Below are 8,002 nucleotides of genomic sequence, written 5' to 3' on the forward strand. Positions count from 1 at the left end.
ACCGCCTTTTCGGGCTAGGGCCTCGCGCCCCCATCGGTAGATAGCCCCGAGCGAGACGGAACGGGGGATCCTCGTCCGACGTCCGTACGACCTTCCCGTCCGGAACGGCGGCCCGAAACGCACTAGGCCGAAGGCCTCGTAAAAATAGTCAGAAATATTCACAAAAAAATCAGGAAGAGGTGCCATCGACCCGGAATCTGGTCTACCCCCCCTAAATCGAGGGCGCCGAGCGCGCCTGACTCGGAACCGAGTGTCTAGCACCTTCCTGTCCCGAGATACGCCCAAAGCTCACAGGTCAGAAAAAAAGTGTAAAAATATTCGTGAAAAATTACCCGAATGTCCCCGCGGTTTCAGATTCGTCCCACCCCCTAACTCGGGGTCCCCGATCGTGGCCGAGGTGTCCGCGAAGCCGTAGGACCTTTAGTTTCAGAGTTATTCAAAAACAAACACTAACCCGTTCATTTCAATGGAAGGCCGGTAGTGAAAACCTCCCAAGTCCCACTTGCCAAAGAACTTCCCAGGGGAAGGTGTTAGGAGCATGTTTCAGCCCATTTGGAGTCTACCTATTTTGGATACATGATTTTTAAAAAATGTATTTGAAAGGTTAGGCCTCGTTCCGGGAATAGGATACTGTCAATAGGCCTAATTCCGGAAATGAAGTCTATTTCCCTAACCCGCTAACCCTGACTCCTTCACTTCAGAGCAAGCCCTTTTGCAGGCTGAAAGTTTTATGTGTACAAAGAGGATGCGTGGGGCTCAGGGTAACCATATTTAACGGATTTTTGAAAAAAAAAAAAAATCGGCCTCGTCGCCAGACCCTACGTCCAAGGCCTAATACCCTTACTCGACACCGTGGGCCTAAAATCATCCAAAATTTTTTATTTTTTTTCCCCCCACTCCCAGGGCTTATATGGGATGGTGAAACACAATAGCCCATCAGAAATGACTTTTCTGACTTTCAAGTGGGGGAAATGACTCTGGAAATCACTCGGTTAGGACTTTGGACTTGATTTCCGGAACGAGTCCTAACCCGACCCCATCGCTTAGACTTGCCGGTTGGAATTTTGATTTCGTCCAATCACGGCCCGCCTTTTCGGGCTAGGGCCTCGCGCCCCTATCGGTAGATAGCCCTAAGCGAGACGATACGGGGGATACTCGTCTGACGTCCGTACGACCTTCCTGTCCGGAACAGCGGCCCGAAACGCACTCGGCCAAAGGCCTCGTAAAAATAGTTGGAAATATTCACAAAAAAATCAGGAAAAGGTGGTATTGACCCGGAATCGAGTCTACCCCCCCCTAAATCGAGGGCACTGAGCGCGCCTGACTTTGAACCGAGTCTCTAGCACCTTCCTGTCCTGAGATACACCCAAAGGTCACAGGTCAGAAAAAAAGTGTAAAAATATTCGTGAAAAATAACCCGAATGTCCCCGCTGCTTCAAAATCGTCACACACCCTAACTCGGGGTCCCCGATCGTGGCTGAGGTGTCCGCGAAGCCGTAGGTCCTTTAGTTTCAGAGTTATTCAAAAACAAACACTAACCCATTCATTTCAATGGAAGGCCAGTCGTGAAAACTTCCCAAGTCCCACTTGCCAAAGAACTTCCCGGGGGAAGATGTTAGGAGCACGTTTCAGCCCATTTGGAGTCTACCTGTTTTGGATACATGATTTTTTTTAAAAATGTTTTTGAACGGTTAGGCCTCGTTCCGGGTATAGGATACTGTCAATAGGCCTAATTCTGGTATTGAAGTCCAATGTCCTATCCTGGTCCAAACTCAATTTTGACGTGCTGGGACACGCCTTAGGACCCTAAGCCACGCCGCCAAGGTGTTTTTTTGGAAAATCCAGTCTGGGTCTTGTCAAAGAAATGCTCTTAGAAGAAGCTCTCTGCTGCTATTGCCCCTCCCCACCCACACAGAAGCTCTCTGCTGCTGATGCCCTTCCCCCACACTACTTTTCACAACAACAACAGAGATGTAAGTCAAACACAGGGTCTGTCAAGTGTATGTGAGCATCAGGGTTTCCCACACTTGAAAGGGAAGGACTCGGACACAGCATTCCACTCGTCTTGTATTTTATTGGTTTTCAGTGGAACTGACGTTATAGTATAATTGTGGTAGTAGTGGGTTTTCCCAGAACAAAACATAGAACCAGAATCAGAAGTAGAAGCTAGAAGGTTAAAAACCTTTAAACATACAAACATAAAATAAATGTATGAATAAATGCCTGTTTTTCTACAACAAAGCATGTATGAATAAATGCTTGTTTTTCTATAACAAAACCCAAGTTAATTAGGCAACAATATATAAATATTTATGTATAAGGTAAATTAAGTATATTTTAACAATTTGTAATCATTCAGGTAATATGTTGCTGAACAAATATAACTGAACAGAAAACCAGTTGTAAAGTAAGAACCATTTTAACCATTAGCCCTTTCACAGGCAGTTTGTTCACTTTAACTGAAGATATTTTACTACACACCACTGAGAAAGAAAGTTTAAACCAATCACAGGTAAGGAACAAACATTTCTCATGCCCACGGATTACCGCGAGCGCAGCGTTTGCATATAAAAAAGTTCAGTGGGTTTACCGGTAGCCTTTTTTGTCCTTTGTTCCCTGATGTGCTGTAAAGTTTGCGTTAGTAGCGAATTCTCTTTGCAACTGCAACATGATTTTTTAAAAAATGTTTTTGAAAGGTTAGGCCTCATTCCGGGTATAGGATACTGTCAATAGGCCTAATTCCGGAAATGAAGTCTATTTCCCTAACCCGCTAACCCTGACTCCTTCACTTCAGAGCAAGCCCTTTTGCAGGCTGAAAGTTGTATGTGTACAAAGAGGATGCGTGGGGCTCAGGGTAACCATATTTAAGGGATTTTTGAAAAAAAAAAATCGGCCTCGTAGCCAGACCCTACGTCCAAGGCCTAATACCCTTATTCGACACCGTGGGCCTAAAATCATCCAAATTTTTTTTTTTCCCCACTCCCAGGGCTTATATGGGATGCTGAAACACAATAGAACATCAGAAATGACTTTTCTGACTTTCAAGTGGGTGAAATGACTCTGGAAATCACTCGGTTAGGACTTTGGACTTGATTTCCGGAACGAGTCCTAACCCGACCCCATTGCTTATACTTGCCGGTTGGAATTTTGATTTCGTCCAATCACGGCCCGCCTTTTCGGGCTAGGGCCTCGCGCCCCTATCGGTAGATAGCCCTAAGCGAGACGAAACGGGGGATACTCGTCTGACGACCGTACGACCTTCCTGTCCGGAACGGCGGCCCGAAACGCACTCGGCAAAAGGCCTCGTAAAAATTGTTGGAAATATTCACAAAAAAATCAGGAAAAGGTGCTATTGCCCCAGAATCAAGTCTACCCCCCCTAAATCGAGGGCGCCGAGCGCGCCTGACTCGGAACCGAGTCTCTAGCACCTTCCTGTCCTGAGATACACCCAAAGGTCACAGGTCAGAAAAAAAGTGTAAAAATATTCGTGAAAAATTACCCGAATGTCCCCGCGGCTTCAAAATCGTCGCACACACTAAGTCGTGGTCCCCGATCGTGGCCGACGCATCCGCGAAGCCGTAGGACCTTTAGTTTCAGAGTTATTCAAAAACAAACCCTAACCCATTCATTTCAATGGAAGGCCGGTAGTGAAAATTTGCCCAAGTCCCACTTGCCAAAAAACTTCCCAGGGGAAGGTGTTAGGAGCAGGTTTCAGCCCATTTGGAGTCTACCTATTTTGGAGACATGATTTTAAAAAAAATGTTTTTGTGAAAGGTTAGGCCTCGTTCCGGGTATAGGATACTGTCAATAGGCCTAATTCCGGAAATCAAGTCTATTTCCCTAACCCGCTAACCTTACCTATTTTGGAGACATGATTTTTTTCCCAGACAGGGGCCATTTGGCCTTTTTACCTAGAAAACCCACAAGAGGGCCAATTGGCCTCAAGTCCCCCCTCTGGACACTCATTTTGTTATGGAAATGTGGCTGATAGTGGCACACGGCTGGAGCCACTTGAACTTGTCGCAAGGGTTTGCTCCATCCAGGATCATTTCCAATGCCTGTTGAATCTCTGCATCTTCGTTCCTTGGAGAGGAGCTTCTTTCACCACAAAATTCTTGAGGGAACTGAAGCGATAGTCCATGTGCACTGAGGTATTTATCCATCAAACAATTGTCTGGTTGCAGTCACATGAGTCGTTATGACTCGTCTTGACTTGAGTTGAAAGCTTTAATGTCCTTAAAAAAGGCAATTTGTCTTACAGCACAGCAGAGTGACAAAAAACACATACAATAAAAAAACCCATCACAACACAATAAATAGCAAAACGTGTAAATAAATACAGACCACTGGTCAGAGGCATCAATCAATGCTAGAAATGTTAAAAGGAATCATTTGTACATTAAAGTGTAGTTTTAAGTATGTATCTCCCATATCTTGTTCAATTGATTAATTGCCATGGGGATAAATGTTATGGTCACATGGGACAGTCACATGTTCACATTTTAGAATAGAATGTGTTTTTATTCCTCATTCTCACAGAAGCAGCCAACATGACTTCACCACTGAAGTGTGAAGTGTGTGAAGGGTGACCCCCTCCCCCCACACACTGCCACTAACAGCCTCATTACCATAACAAAAGGAGTGCATAAGGGAAAAGCGGTCGGGCCAAACGGCCCCTATGTGGGTCTTCTAGGTAGACAGAAAAATGCTGGGACTTGTAGTGTTAAATGTTTTTGAAAGGTTAGGCCTCGTTCCAGGTATAGGATACTGTCAATAGGCCTAATTCCGGAAATGAAGTCTATTTTCCTAACCCGCTAACCCTAACTCCTTCACTTCAGAGCGAGCCCTATTGCAGGCTGAAAGTTGTATGTGTACAAAAAAGGATGCATGGTGCTCAGGGTAACCATATTTAACGTATTTTTGAAAAAAAAAAATTGGCCTCGTTGCCAGACCCTACGGATGGGTCAAAGGCCTAATACCTTTACTCGACACCGTGGGCCTAAACTCATCCAAAAAAATATTTTTTTTCCCCCCACTCCCAGGGCTTATATGGGATGCTGAAACACAATAGCCCATCAGAAATGACTTTTCTGGCTTTCAAGTGGGTGAAATGGCTCTGGAAATCACTCGGTTAGGACTTTGGACTCGATTTCCGGAACGAGTCCTAACCCGACCCATTGCTTAGACAAAACCACATTGTGTTAACAACCCCAACGTGAACTCTACCTTGACGTGGTGTTGGGGCTTACGAGCCTAGGCTCAAACTAAAAGAGTTCAATATCAAATTTAAATGTCTCCAAAACAGGCACCGATACACTCCAAATGGCCTGAAACATGCTCCTAACAACTTTCCCCAGGAGGATTTAGGGCTGTGGGAGAACAAGCCCAAAGTGTCCCCATGACCTTCTGTTCCATGCTGTTCTATTAAAAGTGTGTTTTGAAATGTTTGATGTTATTGTATTTCTTTAAAGGTTTTTTGGCTTACTAAAGATATGGAAGTGCATTAAAGTTATTGAATTGCAATAAAATGTTTTCTTGGTGTCCAGGGTCCAGACATCATGTCACAACCCTACTTTGCTCCAGATATCAAGTCTGAATTCCAGATATCAAGTGTGAACCCTAGTGGGTTCAAGATATTAAGTCTGAATTCCAGATATCAAGTTCCAGACATCAAGTGACAACCCTAATTTGCCCCAGAGATCAAAAATATCAAAAATCAAGCCTCAATTCCAAAAATCAAGTCTCAATTCCAAAAATCGAGTCTCAATTCCAAAAATCAAGTCTCAATTCCAAAAATCAAGTCTCGGTTAGGAGTTTGAGACTTGACTTTTGGAATTGAGACTCGATATTTGGAATTGAGACTCGATTTTTGGAATTGAGACTCGATTTTTGGAATTAACCCTAATCCTAGTGTAATAGCACTGGAATTTGATAGAGGAGCCCAGTCTGTACGACCCTGTGGTGAAAGTTTCCTCCAATGTCTTTCAGGGAGCGAGATATAAGGGTTTTTCCTGATGAAGTTGTCTGTTTTCCAAAGAAAAGAGTGTGGTGAAGTGTCTTATGGTCTGGTGGCACATGTCAGCACATCAGAATTGAGTTTGGAGCAAGTCCCAAAAAAGTAGTCTGGAACCCAGAAACCGAGTCGGGTGGGGTGTGCCTTAGGGCCAGGGTTGGTGCCCCAGCCTATCAGAGTTGAGTTTGGAGCAAGTTCCAAAAAACTAGTCACAATTCCAAAAATCCAGTCTGGAGGGTGTGGCTTTATTAAAGATATGGAAGTGCATTAAACTGTGGCTTTTTTAAAGATATGGAAGTGCATTAAAGTTATTGAATTGCAATAAAATGCTTTTTTGGTGTCCAGTTCCAGATATCAAGTCCCAACCCTAATTTGTTCCAGACATCAAGTCTGAATTCCAGATATCAAGTGTGAAACCTAATGGGTTCAAGGTATTAAGTCTGAATTCCAGATATCAAGTTCCAGACATCAAGTCCCAACCCTAATTTGCCCCAGAGATCAAAAATAACAAAAATCAAGCCTCAATTCCAAAAATCAAGTCTCAATTCCAAAAATCAAGTCTCAATTCCAAAAATCAAGTCTCAATTCCAAAAATCAAGTCTCAATTCCAAAAATCGAGTCTCAATTCCAAAAATCAAGTCTCGGTTAGGATTAGGGTTAGGAGTTTGAGACTTGATTTTTGGAATTGAGACTCGATTTTTGGAATTGAGACTTGATATTTGGAATTGAGACTTGATTTTTGGAATTGAGACTCGATTTTTGGAATTGAGACTTGATTTTTGGAATTAACCCTAATCCTAGTGTAATAGCACTGGAATTTGATAGAGGAGCCCAGTCTGCACGACCCTGTGGTGAAAGTTTCCTCCAATGTCTTTCAGGGAGCGAGATATAAGGGTTTTTCCTGATGAAGTTGTCTGTTTTCCCAAGAAAAGAGTGTGGTGAAGTGTCTTATGGTCTGGTGGCACATGTCAGCACATCAGAATTGAGGTTGGAGCAAGTTCCAAAAAAGTAGTCTGGAACCCAGAAACCGAGTTGGGTGGGCTGTGGCTTAGGGCCAGGGTTGGTGCCCCAGCCTATCAGAATTGAGTTTTGAGCAAGTTCCAAAAAAGTAGTCTGAAGTCCAAAAATCCAGTCAGGAGGGTGTGGCTTCATTAAAGATATGGAAGTGCATTAAATTGTGGCTTTATTAAAGACATGGAAGTGCATTAAAGTTATTGAATTGCAATAAAATGCTTTTTTGGTGTCCAGTTCCAGATATCAAGTCCCAACCCTAATTTGTTCCAGATATCAAGTCTGAATTCCAGATATCAAGTGTGAAACCTAATGGGTTCAAGGTATTAAGTCTGAATTCCAGATATCAAGTTCCAGACATCAAGTCACAACCCTACTTTGCCCCAGAGATCAAAAATAACAAAAATCAAGCCTCAATTCCAAAAATCAAGTCTCAATTCCAAAAATCGAGTCTCAATTCCAAAAATCAAGTCTCAATTCCAAATATCAAGTCTCGGTTAGGAGTTTGAGACTTGATTTTTGGAATTGAGACTTGATTTTTGGAATTGAGACTCGATTTTTGGAATTGAGACTCGATTTTTGGAATTAACCCTAATCCTAGTGTAATAGCACTGGAATTTGATAGAGGAGCCCAGTCTGTACGACCCTGTGGTGAAAGTTTCCTCCAATGTCTTTCAGGGAGCGAGATATAAGGGTTTTTCCTGATGAAGTTGTCTGTTTTCCAAAGAAAAGAGTGTGGTGAAGTGTCTTATGGTCTGGTGGCACATGTCAGCACATCAGAATTGAGTTTGGAGCAAGTCCCAAAAAAGTAGTCTGGAACCCAGAAACCGAGTCGGGTGGGCTGTGGCTTAGGGCCAGGGTTGGTGCCCCAGCCTATCAGAATTGAGTTTTGAGCAAGTTCCAAAAAAGTAGTCTGAAGTCCAAAAATCCAGTCTGGAGGGTGTGGCTTCATTAAAGATATGGAAGTGCATTAAATTG

Source organism: Neoarius graeffei, chromosome 5 (genome assembly GCF_027579695.1).
Source record: "Neoarius graeffei isolate fNeoGra1 chromosome 5, fNeoGra1.pri, whole genome shotgun sequence".
Lineage (NCBI taxonomy): Eukaryota > Metazoa > Chordata > Actinopteri > Siluriformes > Ariidae > Neoarius > Neoarius graeffei.